Source organism: Indicator indicator, chromosome 5 (genome assembly GCF_027791375.1).
Source record: "Indicator indicator isolate 239-I01 chromosome 5, UM_Iind_1.1, whole genome shotgun sequence".
Classification (NCBI taxonomy): Eukaryota; Metazoa; Chordata; class Aves; order Piciformes; family Indicatoridae; genus Indicator; species Indicator indicator.
This window is the reverse complement of record NC_072014.1, coordinates 44,055,728-44,080,465: the sequence shown is the minus strand read 5'-3', so window position 1 is coordinate 44,080,465 and position 24,738 is coordinate 44,055,728. Positions and strand designations below refer to the sequence as shown.

The 24,738-nt window shown below is 46.7% G+C and overlaps 1 pseudogene; it reads right to left on the bottom strand.

Moving 5' to 3' along the window:
• The window catches only part of LOC128967230 (von Willebrand factor D and EGF domain-containing protein-like), a 193,543-nt pseudogene that overhangs the window by 102,584 nt on the left and 66,221 nt on the right, over positions 1 to 24,738 (bottom strand).

Here is a 24,738-nt window from a genome sequence, read left to right as displayed (position 1 = left end):
TGGCTTGCTTGTTGATGAGCAAACTACCTGCTTGTTGATGCTTCCCCGGGGGTTTCCTTGCTCCTCTGTGGGCATCCTGACGCTGCTGTGGTGCCACTGCCTCAGGCCAGGGCAAGCTCATCCAGGCTCAGTCCGTCTTGAGATGGCTTAGAGCACCAGCACAGCATTTCAGGTTGATTCCTCTGAAACCATTCTTCACACACTTCTGTACAACATCTTTACACTGGTCTAAAGCTGGAAGAATCATGTCAGAGGAGGAAATATCTGTAGGGGGCGAGAGTGCTTTGGATGCCTTCTCTCAGGATTTGCTGTGCTGTGTGCTAATCAGAGGGAAAATGAGATTTGTTCTTCTGGTGAAAGGAGAGGAAGGTTCACGGATGAAAAGCCTTCCTTGTGTCTTCTGTAGTCTGGTGAAGGTGGGGAAGGTTGAGGGAGGTGATTCTGCTCCTCTATACCTCTCTGGTAAGACCTCACCTAGAGTACTACGTCCAGCTCTGGAACCCTCAGCACAGGAATGACATAGACCTGTTGGAGGGGGTCCAGAGGAGGCCACAGAAGTGATCAGAGAGCTGGAGCACCTCTGCTGTGAAGAAAAGCTGAGAGGGTTGGGGTTGTTAAACCTGGAGAAGGCTCCAGGGAGACTTAATTGCAGCCTTTTAGTACTTCAAAGTCAGCCTAAAGAAAGATGGGGACCGAGTAGCAGGACCTGTTGAGAGAAGTGGTACTAAGCTAAAAGAGGGAGATTAGACTAGGTAGAAGGAAGCAATTTTTTGTGATGATGGTGTTGGTCAAACGCTGACACAGAGAGGTGGGAGGTGCTCCATCTCTGGGAACATTCAGTTTGTTTGGGGCTCTGAGCAAGCTGATCCTAGCTGAAGATGTTCCTGACTGCAGGTTTGCATTGGATGACCTTTAGAGGTCCCTCCCAACTCAAAGCACTCAATGATTCTGTAAGAAGGAGGAGACTGAGGTGTTGTCTGAGTGGACTTTTTCTGCTCCCTCAGTCAGCCATGGTGAGCCATGCTCAGCTCCAAAGGGAGGAACGCACATGTCTGGGAGACCATGGGTAGTTCAATGCTCTATTCCTTTAGTTCTGACCAGCTGGAATGTGCTGCTGAGGGAGACCCATGCAGATGGCATTGGGAGGAGAGGAAGACGAGGGAGAAGATCTATGGAAAAGGAAAGTAATTATAATTAGAGTTCTTTCTAAAGAAATGGTCACTGGAGTTCATGGCTCAGAGCCCAGCACAGTCACATCACAGCTCAGAGAGAGCAAGCCTGAGCCTGCCTCCATTCAAACAGTTGCACAAATCTTGTATTTCTTTTGCATATCATTACAGCAGGTGTGTGTACACCCTGCAGCCCACCCTGCAGCCCACCCTGCCCAGGTGTGTGCACACCCCTGCAGCCCAGACTGTCCAGGACCCAAAGCTCACCTGAAAATGCTCCCTAAGAAAAAGCACTCAGCAGATGCCTGCTGTCTGCCAGCAGTTCTGTGTATCAATGACCAACCTGTCTTCTAAGTGCAGGTTATTTGTCCCTGCTTCCAAAGCCATTCTCAAAGAACCAGAGTTTGTCACAGTACCAAACAATAGACCTGTGGCCTTTAGCTAACATGGAGTAATCCTGATTTTCTTCTTTAAGGGTCTCTGGTATGCAGTCTGGACTGCAGGGTGAGCTCTGGTAGGATATGGGAAAAGCCTTGTGTCAGTACTCAGTGCTTTGGGCACTGGGCTGGTTGAGTGTCTCACTGAGAGCATTCCTGTGCTGCAGCAGTGTGGTACATTAGCTTTGCTCTAGAAATCTCACTGTGACATTGGATGTTTGTTTGATCCTTTTATTTTTAAAAGGCTTGCTAGCAATTTACTTCAGCAGGAGAAGGGGAGTGTGCTGGTAGCTCCAGAATGTTGCCTCTTTTCTGGATGGTCTTGATGGTGGTGAAATGTAAGGTGTGGTTTTCATTCAAGGTGCTTACTGGCACACCAGAGCAAGCATCAGCTTCAGTCCCTCAAAGGCACTTGGGGGTAGCAGCCTTGGCAGCATCTGCTGGCTGCCCATAAGTGATTGTAGTGATGGCACTCGAGGGATCTGGGCAGGAGGGAGGGTGCTCAAGGGTGTCCTCATGGTCCTTATGCCCCTGATAGGATCCAATTGGTTGTTTTTAGTAATTTCCTTTTCTTTACAGTTCCTGAATTGGAATAAGATCTGATTATTCCACTTGGGGTTTTATTCACAATTAGTTGAACATTCTGTGCCCACGGATTCTTCACACAACATAAAGCACCAGAGAAAGGCATTAGAGCCTTGCTCTCAATTCTTGGCCTTAGTCAGTTTAATGTTTTGCAAGTTTTAATTCTATAGCTCATAAACTGTCATGAATTTGTTATTTCTTATGTGTGGCTTGGGGTCTTTGAGCAAGGAGGTTGTTTGCTCAAGGCTTTTTGCTTTGTTTGGGCTTTAACAAGATTTAAGGCTGAGGTTTCGTGTGGTGCCTGCAAACAGCCTGATGTAAAGAAGTTACAGGCATGTATCTGGAGTGTCTGACTCCGGCCAGTTTAAGTCAGACACATAACTCTCTAAACTTTTCTAGCATTTAATTCTATAGACTTAAGAAAATGGTTTACTTTAGCTCCAAGTTTCATTGAACTGCTCTGATTGCTTTACATTAAAGCAAATAAACTAATCACCAGGAAAGACTAATCTCCCTGATCTGATTTGCAGGGAACAGTATGGATCACTGAGCATGCAACCTTCTATGTCCCTTATCAGGAGGCTTTGATATCCTTTAAAAATCCACTTTCTATTGACTTTGTAACTCTCAAGCTAATAGCCCTCTTCCTGATCAGCTCTGTGCTTGCAATGGGAAGGAGTGGGACTCGAGACAGCAGCTGAGGGCTGCTACTGATGTATGCATCCTTACTGCATCTGCACCATCAAAAGGTAAATTGAAATGGCTGTGAAGAGAGGAAAGCCTCCAAAATAAGCAGGAAGCTTGTCAGCCACTGAGAACTGCCCACAAGGATGTTTCATGTGGCTGGCAGAAATCTGACCCCACCATTATGAAGCAGAGGGCAGCAGTGCCAGTCAGGATGCAGCCATGGCAGGTTGCATTCACAAGGCTTTTAATTTTTTATTCTTAACACTGTTTCTGTTGTAAATTTTGTATTTCTTATTATTTTTGTTGTTTCTTTGGGTTTTTTTTTTAGTTGTGTTCATTCCAACAGCATGAGTGCTGTTCCTAGAATCAGAGAATGGCTCAGCTTGGAAGGGACCTCAGAGCTCATCTCCTCCAACCTCCCCACCATGCCCAGGGACACCTCTCAACCAGACTCAGCTGCTCAAGGTCTCATCCAACCTGGCCTGCAACACCCCCAGGCAGGAGGCAGCCACAGCCTCCCTGGGCAGCCTGTGCCAGACTCTCACCACCCTCCTCCTCAAGAACTTCTTCCTCAGCTCCACTCTAGCCCTGCTCTGCCTCAGCTTCAAACCATTCCCCCTTGGCCTGTCTCTAGACACCCTCAGCAAAAGTCCCTCTGCAGCCTTCCTGCAGGATCCCTTCAGGTCCTGGCAGGCAGCTCTGAGGTCCCCCTGGAGCCTTCTCTTCTGCAGGCTGAACACCCCCAGCTCCCTCAGCCTGTGCTCACAGCAGAGCTGCTCCAGCCCTTGGATCATCTTTGTAGCCTCCTCTGGACTCACTCTGACAGCTCCTGGTGTCCTTCTTCTGCTGGGGACACCAAGACTGGCCACAGAGAAGTCCTATGGTCAAAAATGGATGTCTTGGTGAGTCATCTCCAAGCTTTGATATTTACTCATCATGACCACTAATGCCACCTTTGTTTTTAGCCTGCAAAGAATGTTCTGGTGCACAGTTTTCTGGCCTAAATTTCTAGATAGTGTAAAATAACTCTATTCAGTTAAGATGCCATCATTGTTCCTAGGATTCTCTTCTGCCATGTAATAAGCAATAGGACAAGAAGAAGCAGCCTGAAATTGCAGCGGAGAAGGTTTAGATTGGACATTAGGAGCAATTGCTTCCCCAAAAGGGTTGTAACTGGCTGCCCAGGGACGTGGTGGGGTTCCCATCCCTGAAGGGATTTCAGTGACTTCGAGATGTGGTGCTTAGGGACATGGTTTAGTGCTGGACTTAGCAGTGCTGGGTTAAGGGTTGGACTCAGTGATCTCGAAGGTCTTTTCCAGCCTAAAAAATTGAATGATTCTGTGATCCACAGCTCACTCTGGTGATGCAGATGCCTGGGAGAAAGGAACAGTGTGGTTTGTAAAGAAAAATGCAAAAGAACTTCTATTTTCCAGTTTGCATTGAGTGTTAAATTGTAAATTGGTTTAACTAGGAAGCAGCTGAGTAACTGAACCTAGGATATATTAAATTGCATAATGAGTATTTTCATATTCGCTCTTTATTTTCCAATGCCCTCCAGTAAGCTGAGCAAAAATTTGATATGATATTAAGTGGAGATAAGAGGTCTCAAAAGGAAAGTTTTCATTTTCAAGTTCTCTAGAACCTCTCTTCCAAAGTATTGATATGTCAGTGAAACTTCTTTAATGTCAGCTTGAAGGCAATAGGAATATATTCTTAATATCTTCAAGCTCTGTGTAAAGAAGGTAATCCCAGTGGAGTGGAAGCAGCATATTAAAGTGTGCTTTGTGTCACAACAGCACACAGAGATCTGCAGGAAGAATTCCCTGCTTTACAGAAAGTATTGCTGCAGACAAATGTATTTGCCACAAACAGTTGAGTTAGCTTCCAAAGTGCCCTGCAGCAGCACTGCCTCGCTGCCCATCAGCTCTCAGGGGAGCAAGGATGGACTTGAGGGGCCAGGGGGGCACAGCAGATGTTCAGGTGTCCCTCAGCTGGCTAGACAGGAAACCTCAGCATTGTGGGGTGGAAAAGACAATAGCTACCATCAGAAAACCCTCAGCATTATGGTGTGGAAAAGACAGTAATTACCATCAGAAAAAAAAGAGAGCTAATTTTATCTTGCTAAGGCAAACCTCACTGAAGTAGCTGCAACTGTGACTGTGTTCATGCTCCATCCAGCCAAGGCTGTGAAGCCTTGGCATGAAGAGAAGAGTTAAACTCCGTGCTTACTGTTTGGAAATGTAAAGAGGCTTTTTAAAGAGTAATGCCACTTGTCAATATTTTTATGGTGGCAACCATCTGCTTGGGCCAGAAAAGCTCCAGAGCAGCAGGCCTGGTGTTTGCTGTGCTCACAAGCACGTTTGCCTCTCCTTTGGGAATCGGTTGTGACACAATTGGCTGCGTGCTGTATCGCATCCTCGCTGCCATGGAAAGAGCTCTGCCACATTAGCAGAGAGCTTGGGTGGGCTTGGGGTATGTTTACTAATCTAAGCAAAGCTGAAAGCCTGATCAGTCCCCGTGGGGAGGATCAGGCAGCAATTCCACTGTTTCAGGTATCTCTGAGGCCCTTGTGGTGACATTCAGTGTAATTCTCTCTGGAAGGTATGGTCACACCAGCATCCCAGGCTGAGTGAAGAGACAGAGGCTCCCTCCTTTGCACACGGTGAGTAGTGCATTTCTTTGTGGCTGTTGGTGTTTTATTTGTAAATCTACCACTCATTTTTCATTTTGCATAGACTAATTTATGTGTGGAGAACTTCTGCTGACCCCCATGGCTCTCTACACAGGGCTGGATGTGTCATGTCAGACAAAGGTACACCACATGTGCCAGAAGGTGCCCATTTCCTTGGCACAATAATAACCCTTAGGTAGTCACCATGGCACCACCACCTGCAATTTGAAGACCACTGGCCTGACAGAAGTGGGAAGAGCATGTGGATTCCAAAGTCAGTCTGCTCCCAAACCCAATCCCCAAAGCACAGAGACACAGAGAACTGCAATGCTCTTGGCCTCCCTTTCACCTGAAGGTCTTGACACAATTCAAAGCTTTTCTTTAAATGTCTCCCTCATGGTTTGTCCCTGAACACAGGAGTGGAGCTTACAAGGAAAGCACAGTCACATGAAAGGGGATACTCTGTAATACACATTTCATTCTGAACTTGCATGTCTCTCCTGATTAAAGCTCTGAACTTACTCTTCCACAGGGGAGAGACATCTATAATATATGTATATATATATATATATATATATAATTTTTTTTCTCCTGTAATAGATATTTCATCCTCAAGTGGCATGACTGGTCTGATTAAAGCTCTGAGCTTGTTCTTCCGTAGGGCAGAGGTATCTTCACTTGGAAGACACCACCTGAGGAACTGTAATAGCTGACCCCCTGCTTTTGCTCAGCATAGTCTGTTTGTTTTGAATAGTTGGTGCTTTAATTACTATTATTTAATTAGAGTGTGGGAAGAAGATTCAGCCCAAAGCAGGATGATGCATTCAGAAAGGTCTAGATAATCATCTTAAAAATAACAAAGTGCAGCTCATGTAGGTGCTGCTGCAGGTGGGTCTGAGGAGCCTGTCTGGTTGTGGTTCACAGCTCTGGAAATGCAGCTGGGCTCACAGAACTCCTTAACAGCACTGCTGAAATGGGCATGAAAATGGAATAGCCTTAAGTGTGGTTGGCAGGCATCACCTTCTCACCTTTTCACCATCATTTTTACTCTTTCATTTCTTTGCTGACTATTTTTTCCCCCAGAACTTTTCACCCAGAAATTTAAACTTCGTGTCATTACTTTGCTGAAACTAATTTGTCCTTATTATTCCTCATCACCTTTTATCTTGTAATTGCTCTTTAGAGCTTCACACAATCTCCCCTTTGCATCCCTCTTCATGTGCTTTTCCAGTCCTGATCTTTCCCTATAAGCAGCACAGTCAATACACACAAATGGTAAGCACCAACCTGATTTGCTCTCTACAATAATTGGATTCTGCTTTTAATTACAGGTGGTAATGACATTTTAAGCACCTTATACAGGTGTTGGGGGGGTTTATGAAATGTTAAGCAACATTAAGAAAGTCTAAGCTTCTGGAGCAGTGCCAAATTTCAGAGGTGCCTTTCAACTCCAAACTGCAGGTTTTACGTGAGGACAATTATAGCTCTGGCCACCTGGACTGCTGCTGCTGGAGTCAGGCAGAGCAGGGGAGCAGCCCTGTCTTCATGCCACACTCCCCATCTTCTCTCTTTCTACATGTTTTCATTTAAAATTGTTCCAAATATGTTATGGGCTGTGTTCTGATCCCCAGGAACACTGCACAGCCATCTTTTGGGGTGTGTGTGTTAGCCAAAGACAGTGACAGAATGAGACACTGCTGTGTATTGGCAGCAGGGCTGGGGCTGGGTGACCTTGGAAAGGAGATCTGAATCATGTTGATGGCCTCCTTGATCTTGGGGGAGTTTTAATTCACATCTATAATTCCAGCCTGAGAAAATTAGAGAGAGTTGTTTTGGAGCTAATAGGAAAATAGATGGACAGCCAAAGGAGCTGCCCTTCTCCCTTGTTCCTCATGGAACTTCTCCTGGAAGATAACTTTGCTAACCCTGGCATCAGAGAGCTTGGGTTTCCAGAGCCAGCAGACTCTGTACTCCGGTCCTGTCTGGTTAAAAGGAAGCAAAAGAGGCAGCACTTTTCTGTGTCCTGCAGAAACCTAATTCTGCTCTTTCAGCTCCTTTCCTTCCCCCCTGCAGAACCTCTGCTTATTAGCACAAAGCCCAGAGGCTTATCCAGCACCGATCACCTGGGTGGGACGGCAGGGTCAGGACGCCGCAGCTGCCGGCTGGGAGGCTCAGGCTGTTCCTGTTAGAGCACTCGGCTTTATTGCTGAGATAGAGCTGAATTCCTCATCTCTAATAGCCTCTTCTGGTGTGAAATCCTGGCTTTAGTGACGTCAACAGCGCTTCAGCTCTAAGAACTTTGAGTCTTCTGAACTGGCACTTAAGGAGCACATTGTTAAGGTCCAGCGCTGCGGTGCTTCGCCCTGCACACAGGGTTGGCATCACATGCAGCCCTCGGGGCACACAGGTAAACAACCCTGGGGGGGCTCAGCCTAGGGAAAAGGAGGCTCAGGGGACACCTCCTCACTCTCTGTAACTACTGGAAAGGAGGTCATAGTGAGGTGGGGGTCGGTTTCTCCTCCTAAGTAACAAGGGATAGGACAAGAGGAAACCGCCTCGAGGAGTTTCAGGTTGGACATCAGGAAAAATTTCTTTCCCAAAGGAGTTGTCAATCCCTGGAACAGGCTGCCCAGGGAAGCGGTGGGGTCCCCATCCCTGGAGGGGTGCTGCACATAGGGACATGGCTTAGCGGTGGACGTGGCTGTGCTGGGTTAATGTTGGTCTCAGTGATCTTAAAGGTCCTTTCCAGCCCAACCAAGTCTGTGTTTCATGATGTGTAGAACATTCCTGCCTAGGAACAGTGAAAATGGGCAAATACTTCAACAGAGGTTGGGAAGGAAGCTCAACAATCGAGAAGAGCCAAAGGTGGAGCTCACACTAACACTTCTCTTGCTTGTCTGTACCTAACCAGAATCATAGAATCAGTCAGGGTTGGAAGGGACCACAAGGATCATCTAGTTCCAACCCCCCTGCCATGGGCAGGGACACCTCACACTGGCCTTTTCTGAGTGCTACAGTGCTGCAGTGGCTGGTGTGCCAGCACAAAGATTTCATTTCCCCTCGTAGGGAACCTGATCTCTGGCTGGGTGCACAGACCTGCTTTGCAAAACCAGCAGCACAGCTTCTGCATTTCTGTACACAGAGTATTTTAGATGGATCAGAAATTAATTCACAGTCTGTCATGGGAGCTTGTTGCACCTACCACATTTGGTCACCTCAGACTGGCAGTACTGTTCCCTTTCCTCTAATGCTGAGACCAACTTTTCTCTTCTCTACAGGTACAGAGAAGACAAAGGAGCTCCTGCAGCTGGAGCATGCCATGCCAGCTCTTACCTTGGGGTTAAGTTTTCTGGAATACTTTTTTCTCAGTTTTGCTCAAAGTCAGCTTGAACTTGAAACTCTTCTCCATGCTCTTATCTCTGTACCAGTGGTAGAAGGCATAGACAGTGGCCAGATCCTGCTCACTGCTGAGCTCTGGTGTGGAGCCACCTAGTGTGGTTGTATACCAGCATGTACTGCTGATTCCCCAGTCCAGTGTCAAGGAGGAGGAATGTGACCGGAAGATTCTTCCTGATCTTAGTTTCTTCTTCAAGGAAGCTTTTATGTCTGGTATTAGGAATTCAGCCCAAATTAGTCACATTAAATTGGTGACTCTCCTGTCAGGACACAATACCATTCCAAATGCTTCTCCACAGGACCCTAAAGCCAGAGAAGGTTACTCCAGGGGACTGGATTCAGACCTTTGTGTTTTCAACCACCCTGCAGGAGTCTGCTTCTGAAAGCAGTTTCCAGGGTGCAGACCTCTGACTTTGGCTGTTGCAAGGCAAACATAAACTGTCTGAAGTGGAAGAGAGGCTGTGGACAATTCCGGAGTGCTTTGTTTCAATGAGCATGGGCCTGTGTCAGTGCTTAGGGGAGGAAGTGTTTGCTGACAGCCAGGTCACAGTGCAGGTTCTGTGTGCAGTAGGAGCACTCAGAGGCTGCTGCACAGAGGTAAGGTCAAGCTCTCGGCAATCAGTGTGAGAGAAAAGACATCTGCAGTCATTAGGCTCTGAACTCTTGGTGAGTATCCACTGGACATGATTAGCAGTTAATCTGCAAGGTTCTCTCCCCCAGGCTGAGGGAAGCTCTGATGTGCTGACAGCCTTCGTCGGGGGCAGCTCCTGCTGCTGCTCACACACCCAGCACATGGAGAGGCTGAGGATCGTTCTGGCAGTGTGCTTCAGCAAGAGACAAGCTACAGCAATTTATGGATCCTAAGGTACATTCCCCAGAGGTATTTGCAGCTCTCCTGGTCTCTCTTGGTCCCCTTTAATAAATACCATGATGTCTGAGGGATGTCTAGTCAGGGAATGGGTTCTGTTTATTTTTAGTGTCTTCCTTTTCAGGAACAAACCCAACATTAATCTGAACCAAAGCAAAACAACCAAGCCCCAGGTTTTGGTATGAAAGAGGATCCCTTCTTAAACAGAAACAAACTCTCCAAAATGTTGCTGGATTCTGTTTTCGTTAGTCTGTGGGCAGCTGTGTGGTGTAGGTTTGGGTTTGCTTTGCTTAGGCTGTGGCGGTTTTGTTGTTTTTTTCTTGTTTGGTTGGTTGGCTGGGTTTTTTTGGTTGGTTGGATGGTTTTCGTGGGTTGCTTGCTTGCTTTTTTTTGCTTGGTTGTTTGGGGTTTGTTGTTGGTTTTGGTTGGTTACTTGTTTGGTTTTTTTTAACACATTTGCTTAAGCAGCTGCCTCTCCGCCACGCCCTCTGTGACTCTATCCCACCCTCCTTTTGAATGAAAACCAGACTGTAAAATGTTTTGAATAAATATTTACTTTAGAAAGTGGAGCACACAATGAATTGCTGAGTAGTTGTATTCCCTACAAGGAAGTTGGGCAAACAGCAGTTCCTCTTTAATACCTTCATTTTCATGCAATAAACAGCTGAGAGGTTTGCATGGGCTGAGGGGCCTGTGCTGCAGGTTCAGATTTTACTCTTTGCAAGCTGCTAGATAAGAGTAGAACTAGAAAAAAAAAATCTGTGTTTTGCAGGGAAGATTTTAGTGATTAAAGTTATTGCCAGTAGCCTTGTTAATAGCTGTGACATTTGGATGGGGTTTTTCTGGTTTTCTTTTGCACCAACAAATGAGTTCCCAGTGCACAGTGGTGGTGTGGAATGCATTGAGTGACAGCTGTTCTGGACCTCTGGAGGGGGGCAGCTGCCGATGAAAGAGCAGCTTCCAGTCTCACTGATATGGTGGGAAAAGGGAAAGCATTCACTGGTCAGTGTTCACTGGGTCAGGTGCACCCCTGGAAGGATGTTCTGTGCTTCAGACAGCTGTGCTGCTGCCTTCCCTCAAGACAAAAAAACCCACGGATGGCTCAGGATGGCAATTGCCTCTGCTTTCTGAGCTGCACTTAGCTAGAAAGCATTCTTCTCTTTGAGGAATCACAGCCTGGCGTGGACAGCAGCTTTAGAGAGGGGGTCCTGCCCCTCTGCTCTGCTCTGGGGACACTCACCTGCAGTGCTGTGTTTAGTTCTGGGGCCTCCAACACAAGGGAGACATAGACCTGATGAAGAGGGTCCAGAAAAGGCCACAAAGGTGGTCAGGGGGCTGGAGAACCTCCCCTGTGGGGACAGGCTGGGAGAGTTGGGGCTGTTCAGCCTGGAGAAGAGAAGGCTCCAGGGAGACCTTAGAGCTGCATTTCAATATCTGCAGGGGACCTACCGGCAGGCTGGGGAGAGACTCTTCAGAAGAGGCTGTGGGGATAAGACAAGGGGCAATGGTTTGGAGCTGGAGCAGGGCAGAGTTAGGTTGGACATCAGGAGGAAGTTCTGCACAGTGAGGGTGGGGAGACACTGGAACAGGCTGCCCAGGGCTGTGGTTGAGGTCCCCTCCATGGAGACATTCAAGATCAGCCTGGATGTGTCCCTGGGCAGCCTGCTCTGGCTGGAGCTGTCCCTGCTGCCTGCAGGGAAGTTGGACAAGATGAGCTTTGAGGTCTCTCCCAATCCAATGCAATCTGTGTGAATCTGTAATACATGGTACCAGTAGATCCTGTGGGGCTTCTTAAATGAAAATAAAACTAAGTTTGTACTGCAAGTTTACACCCACAGGCAAATTTTACAGAGATTAGTTAAAAAAGAGCAAGTCCTTAGCTGCAGGTAGGGTAATGTGGGGTAATGTGTAGAGGAGGATAGAGGGAACAAGGGCCAGTCCATTTGAAATCAGAGTTTGCTCTTGAAATGCTGGGGAAAACTGCCTGGGAATTTTGGAAAAGAGCTTTTGCCTTGTGTTAGGAGAACTGCTGAAGCTGTCAGTGTCAGTTTTGTCCTGACACCAACAAACTCTCCTCCAGCAAATGGAGCAACATAAACAGTAAGGGAAATTTCTCCTTTCCTAATTGCCACAGGGAGTTATTCTGTGGGTCCCACACCAAGCTCCCTTCCCAGGGGCACCAGGCTGAGTGCCAGGATGCTCATGCTAAAACCTCAGCTTCTGTGCAGCAGCCCTCATGCAGTGGAGGCCAAGGCCACCTGGGAGCCTTGGAACAGCAGAGCAGAGGGGAGATGAGTGGTGCTGGAGGGAGCAGGAGTCATCTGGGAGGAGCTAGGATACTCATGACCTTTGGAAAACTGGAGGGAATTCTTTCAGGAACTTTGAACTCTAACAGGCCAAAGACTCCTAAAAGAGAAGAGATTTGAAGCAAAGGCCAACCAGCACCTCTTCCTCAGCTGCAGCACAGTGAAGAGGAGGCAGTGAGAGCTGGACAAAGCAGGCAGAGTGGGCAGTGGTGGTGGCCTCTGCTGTGTTCTCCTCAGCTGAGGTATGTTTGCTTTCTACTTCTCACCTCCCTGTGCAAACCAGGGCATGCTCTCTGCTCTGGCCTTGGTTGTATTTGATGTTGCAGCAGGAAGACAAGGTGCCATTAGCTGTTATCTGAAAGGTCATACTGAAGGTATTTCTCTCTAATCTGAGGGATTTCAACCACAGTGAAGTAAAATAGGAGTTCAAAATCTGTCCTCCCTGTAGCACAGGGAAATGAAGTTGCACACTGAACTGGATGTCACACAACTGGTGCAAGGTTGCTCAGCTGGCTTCACAGCCACTGCTGTCAGTTGTTCTTCGTGGGAGAGGTTCCCCCAACTTTAGGAGATGATCCTGCAAATTTTAGCCTGCCATTAACAACCCCCAGATGTCAGGATATGTTTTAACCTCTCTAAATCCATGCTGAGGACAGCTTTGCTGTGAAGCTCATGGGCAACCCCATCCCAGCTTGTAAATGTCTGTGGGTACCAGAGGAGCTCCTGGCACTGGATGGAGCTGCAGGTGTCTCAGCTGAGCCCTGACAACTGACCCCAGATGTGAGCTTGACCTGTCCTAAATACAGAATAGTGTCCATTAGCCTGAGCAGTGCAGGAAAGCCACAGCTGAGCTGGGTTGGGAGAGCACACCTTGTCATCTCAGCTTAGCTCAAGCTAAGCTGAGATGCACTTCTTTGTAAGGCCAGGCATAAGCTCCTGTGCTTTGAGGCAGGGCTTACGCTGTGAAACTGATGGCAACATTTTGCAAGTACTTGGTTTCAAACCCTGTCAGTAGCCACACTGGGCTTGGACTGATCTGTGGTAGGACTGAGCTGCAAAGAAGCAGCAAATCTAGTGGGAGAGGCTGCTGTGGAAATGCAATCCACAAACATCTGCAGAACCAGCTCTGCAGCTTTGAACTCATCCTGCTGCTCTTCTATGCCTTTAACAATGTTCCCTGTTCCTTTTGTCACTCTTAATTTAGTGTTTTTTTTGTTACTAGTACAGTGTTTGAAGTTAATTTTCAGATTTTATTCTCTGCTGATCAGGGAGAAAAAGAAGTATCCATGCAGTGTTAACATGAATATTGACCATGAGGTGAGCAAGACCCTCTCTTTTTTTTTTTTGTTTTGGTCAGAATCTTTCTTGTCAGCATGCTGGTGATAGATCAGATGTAAAGAAAATCACTTCTGCAAAACCAATTCGCTAAGAGGCTTGTAAAATCCATTTTTAAAAAGTTACTGAGGCGAAAAAGTGAAGGACCAGCCAACCAGATATTTTGATCAGCTCTTCAAGGTCAAAACCTGATTACTAATTCATCAAATCCCTTACTGGAAGCACTGTTTGCAAAGCAAACAACTCTGGGAGATGTTTTAGCTGATAATTCTGAACCCACAGAAGGATGGAGAGGAACAAACAGAATTTTTTACTTTCTGTTGGCAGTGCTGCAGTCGTAGGAGCTGTGGCCTCCAGAGCACTGGCAGCCCAGCTCAGTGCATTGTCCATGGCTGTGGCACAGCTCAGAGCAGTGCAGGGCCCTGAGGATCTCCTGCTGGCCTCCTCCATCAGCCACTGCATCTCTGTTTCCCAGCACTCTTCTTTCACTCATTTTCCAGCAGGGCTGTCAGTGCCCTCAGCCCAGCCACCTTACCCTTCAGCTGCAGATCTAGGAGGCAGATAGCAACTGCCTCATGCCTGTTTTCCAAGGAGCTCTTTGCACGCTAAGGCAGTGGTGGAATTGGCAAGACTTTGGTGGCAGATCTCCTGAGCTTTGGCAGCAGTCAGGCCTTTGGGAGTGGGCCAGGCAGGTGGAAGGTTCGTCTGGATCCCTTCGAAGTAATCCTCTGGGAAAAAACAGGCAGAGGTCTGGGAGTCTGTCTGGCTCGGAGCGTGCCCTGGGTGAAAGGATGAGTACTCATCATGACCTCCTTGCCTTTTTGCTCTCCTGAGGTCTCCTGCTGGCTTGGAGCCAGTGGAACTGCTGCTTCCCATGGAAGCATGGTGTGCATGGGGCTTCAGCTGGGCCCCGGGGCTGCCTCGCTTTTGGACTGCTTTGGGCAGGTGTCTCTGATCAAAAGTCTTGGCCAACTGCTTCATCTTTCCCCAGAGCAGACTTTGTGTCTGTGTGAGTGACAAACTGAGGTAACATCTAGATAGGGGATGGCAGAGGTGTGATCCATGTGCCCATGGTGGCATGCAGAGGACAGACGGCAGGGAGTCTGGAAGGCGCTCAGCACATTCATGGCCATGGGCTCTGTGCTCTCCTTCCCTCCTTCCAACATCTGCAGTAAGTTTTCCTTGGCTTCCCCTCAGAAGGTGCTGGAGTCTTGTCAAACACACTCTTCCCTGGAGGTATTCTGATTTAAAAATTGGAAGAGATTAAAGGCAGGAAACTTTGGACAAATTAGCCTGCAATACCCAGTAAACTTTCTTTGCCTGGGGCAGGGGAATGTGCAAATCCCCAACCTAGCCAAGTGCTCAGGAAAATGCTTCAGTTTAATCTCTGCCTGCTTAAGTGGCTTCTGCTCTGCCCTTCTTGAGGGCTTCTGTAGGTTTGTTAGCACCACGTGGGGACTTGTCAGTAACAGATGCCTGAGTGCTTGGCTGGCGCATTGCCTGGCTGCTCGACTTCTCTTTGCAGCACATCCTGTGCGGTGCAGCTTACCCTTTGCACCCAAGGTGAAACAAGGCCTTGGCTTTGTCCTGCTGTGACTCAGACACAGCCTGAACAATAACAAAGCAAAACAAAAAGTAATTGCTTCAGATTCTTTATTATGAAAATCATCTGTATCATTATCTGTCATAAGTCTTCAGTGTGAAAATTATTCTTTCCTAATTCTTTACTATGAAAATCACCTTACCTGTGCCCTTCTTACCAGGTGTTCCCTACTAGACTTGGATCACTGCATTTTTTTATTTTAAATGCTTCCCCCCCCCCCCTTTATTTATTTATTATGCATACTTAATTTATTTTTTGTCTTCTAATGGAGCTTTCTTGGAGTTTTCTTCTGGCAAAAAAGCAGTTTTCTATTGATCATAGGGCTAAGCTATCAAATAAGGGAAGGTGATTTTTTTCCTCCCTTTTTAATATAGTGCAGCTTTAATGACAGATGAACTTCCAGAGAGTTCAGTTCAAATAAACAGCTATGATGAAAGCTTTTTCAGAAACTTCCTGAGCACAAGAGCTCTTAGTGATCTTTCTGGTGCAGCACCAGAGGGATCCTGGAGCTTTGTAGAAAAAGGTTTGCTGCTTGTCCCAGGAGCTGTCAGCACTCCAGTCCCAAACAAATCTGAACTCTCACCACAAATGTACATTATTTTGGCATTGGCTTTGTCTTGTAGCCAGAATGTGAAGGTTTCAGGAAAGTGAGATCACTTGCTAACATTCTGGAGCTAGATATAGATACTGTAGTAGAAAATGTCTGCTCTGGTGGGAAATGCCTTTATCCAGTTTATCCAAACTATATTGGACCTGCCATGTGGGATATTACTATATTGAGCACTGATAAAATACTGATGTTTAAATAAAGTATCACCTCACAAGGGCAAAATAAACCAACTTCTCCTCTGATTACACTCTGTGAGCGTCAAAGTCCCTTCCAACCTAAATGATTCTGTAATTTTCTGAGCCTAGATATTTGTGAACCCAATTTTCCCAATGCAGAGCAGAATACAGTGTGACAGGACAGGATGGTTTCATGGTGCAGAACTGCTCTGTACACAAAGGCTTTGCTCCATCTGAGCCAGGCCATGAGCAGAAGAACTTTAATCACTTTGCAAGTGTTTCCCCTTCACATCAGCCAAGTAAAGCTCCTCCTGCCTGCAGCCCCCTGGGCTTCCACAACAGGGACCTGTGAGAGCAGCCTCTTCTCCTTCTTTGTTTCCTCACTCCATAAGCTTGGCTAATTCTTACTCCCTTTGAGTCCAATGTGATGTACAACAGAAAACAGCAGCTGTACCCTTTATAGATGGAGTTTCCTCTTCACAAGCCAACAGCTGCCCTCTGTAAATAACAGTGGTTTATTATACCTCCTTTACAGGCAGGGAGTTTAGTTTGAAACTCAGTAAGCTTCTAAGCTTGTAACAATAAGTGTTATTCTTTTCTATATAAACCCCCCCACACACAAAGCAAGGTATGAAGTGCCTCAGCTAAACAGCAGGGTCATTGATAAGCACTGCTGTACCAGCCCCAGTGTTCTTTCAGCCTGTTCATATTTCCTGCACAGAGCAGCTCAAGAACCAAGAGGTTTTAACATGTCAGTATCTGCATTTTATTGCTCTTCAGAATGAAAGCCAGGGAAAGCTATGTGGTTTGAAACCCCCAACTGCTTTTCCTTGCGAGGAAGCACATCTGAGTTTATCTTTCCTCTTGAGGAACTTAGTTATGTTGGCCATAAAATGATGAGGTTTTGGATGGCTCTGTCTCATCTTTATTTTCTAATCAGAGCCATAAATCCTGAGCACCCTGTGCAGATGCTGCTGCTGAGATTGATTAGAGCTAAGGACAACACGAAAAATAGATAATCTCTTCTGCCATCAAGTACCAGCTCCATTTGGATATTTTCACAGGAGAGGCAGAGGAGACAGGATGCTTTATGAGAATTACCCTCCAGTTTCCTTCACCAGGAGGAGCTTAGAAGGAAAAGTATTTAGAGAGCTTGGTGGGAAAGAATGCAGCAGAGTGGCTGAGGCCAGGCCAATCAGCTGGATCTGGTAGATAAGGCTGTGTTAGCATCTGCATATAAATATCGTGGCAGTTATGGGAGCTCTTTACTGCTTAATAAGCACTGACAGTGGACCCAGTCCAATTCTCCTGCAAGTCACTTAGAGTCCTTCAATTAAGGTATGGCATAGATTGCAGAGCACATAACAAATCTGCAGTGTGTCTAAATAGAGGCTTTCAGCTGCCTTTGAATTACTTGAATGGGTAATTGAATGTAGGCAGGTGAACTTCTTTGGTGTTTATACAACTGTAATGGTGATAATGGTTCCGTGGACAACAGTTAAGGAACAGCCTGTGGCACCAAAGCAGGAAGGCCAGGCTGGATGTGGCTCTGAGCAACCTGATCTAGTGTGAGGCGTGCCTGCCCATGGCAGGGGGTTGGAACTGGATGATGCTTGAGGTCCCTTCCATCCCTGACAATTCTGTGATTCTGTAAGTAAGTTGTGCTTTTAATCCAACCACTATGAAACAGTCTGAAGTCTTTGGCAGTGAGATGCTATGAGAACAATTTCTGTTGGTTTACCAGAAGAGAGGGGCAGAAGGGGATATAAATAAATGTAAACAGTTTCTGCTGGTAGCATTTGAGTGCCTAACATGATGCACTTACTATTCACCAAGCTACACTGCAGCTTTTGATTAATTCAGTCACTGTTCTGGCTGCTCCTAAAGACTTCCCACCACAGTTTTGCCAACAAATCATTTGAGGTGTTGCTGTGTCTCTCTAGGTTCCCTCCTTCCTTGCTGGTAAGAACTATTTCATGCTAGTTGTGACCCTAGGTAGTGCTGGGTGATGCTGGAGGGTGTTGTCCCGTTTCAGGGCACTCCTCACTAAGGACTGGCCATGGTGTTCTCGGGGAGCATTGGTGTTGGGTTGTGTCTGGCAGTCACTGTGGGCCACTGTGGTGGACACAGGTGTGTCAGGCTGTGGATAGAGAAACCTCTACAGCCCCTAGAATGACTGAGCTGTGGGCCACTGTGGTGGATGTCATCAGAGCCAGGCAGAAGCTGTGGCATTGTGCAGAAGTGGTGCCACTGCCCCTGATGGATGGCTTAGCAGAAATGCCTGAGAAAGCTGAAAAACCTCTTTGCCTCTTCTAAGGTGAAATGCAAACTAACACCAATGATAGCTAGTTCATCAATAAGAAATATTTCCCTTTTAAACATTTTGCCTTAAAGGGATTTTCTACACATTTAGCTTTAAGCTAGTACTTTGGATTTAAGAATCTACAATTTATAGCCTGAAAGGCTTTTGTATTTGTAATGTGCCATAACTAGCAATGAGGGCTCCACTTTTGCTTTCCCAGGCTCTCCCATCTGTTTAGCTGAGCAGGTCCTTTGCTGTAGAAAGGCAGTGCCCTCTCTGGGCTTCAGCAAGTATAATGGAAGCTGTTTCACATCTCTGCTCTGACACACAGACCCATTGTGCTGGGAGTATAAAATGTGACACCTGCTTTGATTTGCCATCACTTCCTTTGGGCAAAGGGATGACAAGATGGCAAGAGAGGTCTTTCTACAGAAATACATTAGCAGGAGGCAGGCCAAAGGTGTGTGTGGGGGGGGTGTCATTAAAAGTGGAGCTGGCTGTCTCAGTTTCCTAATGACTGCCTCACTGCCTCCCATGCACAGTGAGCTCAGGTCAGACTGGAAACCAGGGAAAGCATCACTGTAGGAGCCAGAAGCATGACTGGGAAATGCCATCAAGGGGCCTGTACATGACATGGGACCATTGCTGTAGGAAGGTTTTACTACCAAGCAAACCTTCCAGTCTTTGCTTTTTGTGCCACTTTTCACTTTCCAACAAACCTGCTACAGAAATTATTCAAATCAATATGCTACACTTGAAGTACTTCTCATTTACATTTTGGAAAGCAAAGAAGGTTGTGGTTTTCTGTTTCCATGTTTGTTTTCTTCCATGCTTCCCAGCTGTGCATTTCTCCTTCTCTTCCCTATTGCCAGTGGGCAAGTCAAGGAAGGTAAGGGGCTCTGTGGAAGGCAGGAAAATGTTTATGTGCCTGCCTGCTACCTTCTGCTGTTGGCAATGTTCCCCAGCCTCAGATTTCCCCTTGCTCTTCATGTGACAGTCCTGTGAGCATCCCCAGGATGTGAGTGGGTGGCAGGAAACAACTGATTACCACTCACCCACAGCACATTTTGATCTTGGGGTCTGCTGTTCCACCATAGGCTTTGTGGTGGAACAAGTGGATGTCCTTGGCTTGCGTTTTTTGACTGTTGCTCTGCTGTTGATTTCAGAAGCAGTTTTGATAGTCTGTTGACTTTGTTTGCTGCCACCTTTGCAGCCACACAGAGGTGAGTGAAGGTCACTGTTTCCTTCAGTTCTCTGACTCATTTTGGATGTTTCTTTCCTGTGTGATGTTCTCACCTGAGCCTGTGCCTACAGATCCCTTATGGTTGATGTAGCTCTGAATGCCCCAAACTGATGCTCCACTCACAGAATCATAGAATGGTCTGGGTTGGAAGGGAGCTCTGCAGGTCATTTAGTCCAAACCCTCTGCAGTAAGGAAGGACATCCTCAACTAGATCAGTGTTGTCTGGGTGAGTTTATCCTTCCGTAAGGAGTTTATCTCTCTCAAGCATCTGTTCCTGTAGTCTTCTGTCTACTCATCTCTTAGTAAAACTGATTTAGCAGCAGACTCAGCATATTGCTTCAGACTTCCTGGCTGTTTCTCTTAGCTTTTTCTCTTCTCTTCCTGGTGCTTTTGTATTGTTACGGGACACTCATCATTTCTTCTTGAGCCCACAGAGTTTTGTGCGATGTTTCTGCACTTCATTTCAAACACAGTCTCCCACCATGTACCCATTCATGACCCGAGGGGAGCACCTCAGTGCCCTCCCTCTGTGTCATCCCACACCTTAAATAGGGAGCTCTAAGATCCTTTCCTAGCATGCTAACATTCTTTTGGACAGGCAGACAGAGAAGCTGCTTAACTGATGTGTAATAGGGTGGCATAATCATTACAATAATTGAAAGAGAAATTATTTACAATAATAAATAAGAATATAAGTAGGAGTAATGGGACTGTGAAATGATGGGTAGGAAACTTGGCTGAATCTCAAGCAGTGATCTGCCTTAGTGCAATAATCTGGCTACTGAGATTGCTGAAGCCCTGTCAGCTTGGCTCATTTAAAGCTACCCTGGACAGAGCAGTAAGGAAGGCACATCCACAAGGAAGGGATGTGCAGTTCGCCAGGGGCCAAGCCAATCCTGGGATTGTTCTGTTGCAGGGCTGTGTGAGTGGGAGGCAGGGTGCCACAGAAGGACAGGCTTGTCCAAACTCCCTCTGCTCAAACAGAATCATGAACTGCTTGTAAGCATTTCTGTCTGCTGCCAGTTACAGGGCTGCAAAGTGAGTTATTCAAATAAAATTGCCTGGGTTGATGGTAGCCCTTTTTTCCCCTGGAAGCAAAGTAAAAATGTGCTAGGTGGCTGGAAGAATTGCTCCATTCCAAGAGGCACTTCTCAGTAATTTATGGCTTCCTAAACACAACAGCCTGGCAGCTCACTGTCCATTCCTAGCCCTAAACCAGAAGGTAGTATGTCAGAGTGCAAATGTATAGAGGGGTCTGAAGTAATGTTCTCATCTAGGGTAATACCCCAGAGTAGAAATAACTGTGGCTACATGAGCCATGGGAATGTCTTTGCACCTCTTACAACTCTTCTGCAGCTCCCATGCATGGAGCAATGAAAGATGTGATTGACCACATTATAAGTGGTGCTTGGCAAGGCTGGAGGGCAGCTGGACAGCCCTGGGTGTGCAGAGATAATCTGCTAGCTGAGAGCACCCAGCATAGGGGAAATCTCTATCTGGAGCAGACAGATGACCTTTAATGGAGCCCCTGCCTTGCCTTTCTTACTCACATCTAAGCGAGAGTTCCCCAGCTTTGAAGTCATTTCAGATGCTACCTCCAGAGCATGCTGGACTGAAACTGGGACATTAGGATACCCAAATTAGAACATCAGGGCTGGGAGCCCCTGTGGACACCGTGTGCCTCCAGTCATTATCTGTGTGTCAGGAAGTTAACGGCGGCAGGACGAACCTGGAATGTGAGCTGAAATCATGAGCAGCTTTGGATCAGAGCTGCCAGGTGCAAGCTTTACAAACTTTCAGTTACTTTCAGCTGGGCTAAAGAGATTCAGGAGTGATTAGGTGGAGCAAAGCTCTGTACAGTACAGGCTGCCAAACACAGACACCACTGCTGGCTCAGTCAGTCTTTAAGCAGCTAGGAAGACATCTGGGCAGGGCAGGGGGATTCACATCCTTGGCTCTGCACTCTTACCCTGGTGCTTGCCACTTACCATTTCTGGACCTTTTCCACCTGACACAGCCTGGCCATCTTTGTGGGGTTCTGGTTGTGATTATGACTGTCAGCACTGTGCAGAGATGCAGCTGTGCACAGAACAGAAGAATGCAGGAGCATCCTGGGGCTGAGTGACCTTGCACCAGGGGTCACTAGACTGCTGGGAAGCACCAGGCTGTCCCTGCATGCTGGCTTTCCTGTGTGGAACTAGGATGTCACTAGCACAATGTCACATGGTGTAGACAGCCTCCAGAGCCATTAATGATGGTTACTTTGAAGGACATTTTGGAATCCGACCTTTGTCTTGTGAAAATTATTCCTCCTCAGAAACTGGAGCTTCAAGATGAATCTGTTTCTAGGTCTTTTGTTAAAGTATAAGCAGCTGGAAGGGAAATGTTTATGGTTCTGCAGTGCTACATTAATCACTTTAAGCCAACCAGTACAATGCTCTTTTGATATTCTAATGTAAAACCAAACACATGCCACATCCAGAAACTAAAAAGTGCAGTAATTGAGCCAAATGATTTCAAAGTAGAATACTCACCATCCATCAAATGTGATAATGTGTGGATCAGTGAAAGAGTAGCAGTTCCCTGCTGGGAGGTCTCGAACTGTAACCTAGTTAAAATGAAATGTGTAATGAATCCAGTCCACACAGCAGTTTTTCTTCATTACTGCTCCTCACAAAGCATTAGGGGCAGGATTCATGTGTCAAGTACAAACCAAAACCTGACTTCTGGAACGTGATTGCAAAGGGGTACAAAGGAGGCTTTGCTTTCAAACAACAGAGTTCACTCACATGCACCAAGGGGGTTCAAAGTGCTGCTGTTACCCCTGATGTAATGCACTGTTTTTATCTTACAAAAAGTGGAGCTTTGTTCTTAAACTTTTTTGCTAAGAAGTAGATCATTCACTGAAATTATCAAGAGAGCAGAGTGCTCATTAAATTGTACTAATTTTAATGCCTGGAGTATGGTATAAAGTATGCAGTCATTAAGTAGCATTAGCATATTTTAGTAGTAGTCACTGCCTGCACCCTACTTTGACCTTAAGTATCCTGACACAGCATCTGAATGGCTGATTTTATATTTGATGTGCAGGGTATTGTTTGGGTACTGGTGATGATGCCCTGAATCAGGCTGCTGGAGCTCTCTGCTTTCGAGATGTGGACAAAGGAGGAAGGGATCTACTACAGCAACAGAGATCTTCAGCTGCAAAAGCAACAAGAGACCTTCATCTGCCCCAGCCCCAGAGACCTTCATCTGCCCTAGCTCTTGGTTATTTAGGCAGGAGCTGGGTCACAGACCAGGTCCAAGGGTCCTGGCACCCTGCAAGTAACAGATGGGCCTGTGAAAGCCAGAGGAAGGGCAAGTCTCTTTGACGCTGCAGTACCTGAACCTCAGGCAGTGCTGGGCCTGCACTGCCACATGGCCTCACGGTTGTGAATGTTCCATGGCTGAATACTCTGCTATCCAGCTCTCAGAAATGCAAGACTGGGTCCTGCAGTGGTTGGCAATGTGAAGAGCTCCCAGTCATAGTGGCAGGAGTGATGAAGTGTTGTGGTTTCTCTGTATCCAGCCTGCCAGGCTGATTTGTTGGCCAGAGCTGTTAATTTTTTGCTTGCTCTTTGCCCATGAGCAGTCCAGAGGTACAGTTCAGTTAGTTCTACCAGGATCCATGGAGCAGGGAAGACGAATGGCCACTGTATCCTTGTGCAGGAATGGTGGTGAAATGAAGTAATTGATGAAGAGGCTGAAGATAGAGCCACCCGTCCTGACAGAGCTCCTCACATGCAGCAATACATCATCTATATTTTGAAATGCCCCTTAACCAGCACACAGACACTCTGATAGACACCCACTAGTGCCTGGCATAGCAGAGAGAGAGGGATAGTCTTGGAGGTGGACAAACTGAACCCCTCTGAACAGCATTGTGATCTGAGGTCAGTTGTTTTCATTTGCAGCTACAGTGTGACATAGAGAAGGGTCTCAGAATTTTCCCATTTTCTCTAGGGCCAGAACCTTCTTAAGTAAAACCTTTGCACAAACAAATCCTCCTGGCCCTTTATGCTCTGCTCTTTTCCTATACAATGCCAGCAGAGGATGCAAGTCCTGCTTGTAGCCAGTCTCAGTGTGCCGACACTTTACCAAGTGTCTGAACGGGTGGGGATGTTCTACCCACCACTTCCGCTCAATTTTCAGATAAATCCAAAATATTTAAGCAAGTCTGAGGGACTAGAGATGATGTGGATTTAATATATGGATTTTTCCTTAATAGGTGGCAGGAACTGTGTTCCATTGAAGCCTCTAATTAATTGCAAAGTAGCAATGGGGAAATAGTGTGGAGGGAAGGCAACGTCTATTATGTTTCCATAGATCAAGTTTTAACTGAGATAGATGGAATTTATTATTAAAATTGATTAATTCCATTTCACATTTGCCACATTTTCATATTTTAATGAAAGCATTTGTAACTTCAAGAAAAAATATGAATATGTGAGTGCACCAGGCTGAATTAGCTGCAATTTCTGATTTAAGAGTCTTAAAAAGTCTAGAAGAAGCCTGTGCTGGAGAGGAAAGGATGGAGTCCCATGCTAGGCATTCTACCTTTGAAGACAAAAATCTGGTTTAATCTTATTCTTTCATGAGCACAGCCACAGAAATTGGGGCAGTGACATCACAGATCTCACTGGGGGGTTGTTTTCAGTTGCTTTTAATATGCCAGCTTGGATGTGCCACTGCTCAGGAATTTAGCTGAGTCAAATCCATGCTCTGATTTATTCTCTGGAGTGGGGGGATTGTGGCTCTCTAAGCCCCCAGCTGAAGCCCTGAGACTGTTCCACAGACAAGGGGCCAGTCCCTGGGCACCACGCTGGGGCTCTCTGCAGGGCCAGCACCACTTGCCTGCTGATTGCTGCTTGTTAGGTTTGATTTGGCCATTCTGTACAGGATAAATGAAGAGACGGAGCAGACGCGGCTGTCATCGGAGGCATCCTGGGGAGTCCTGGCATGGTCACAAACTGAGCATGGCACTGCTGAGTCCTGGTCCTCCTGCTCCTTCCTGAGAAACTGTTCTCCAAAGCCTCCATTTCCCCCTCTCCCTGCTTCTTGAACAGGTGTTTGTTCCCTGCCCCAGGTTCTCCCTCTCCCTTCTTCACACACACAAGCCTGGTTTCATCTGCAAGGCAGCTGTTGGCCTTGCTGATGTGCTGGCTGACAAACAGCCACAGTCTGTTACAGCAGAAGGCTTTCCACCTTAGGTGTGTTGGCATACAAAGAGCCTGGGTGGGTGTCCTCTGCTGACAGCAGTCCCCAGATGTTTATATGGCTAAGGTTTATCAGTGCTCCATTTCCCTCGATG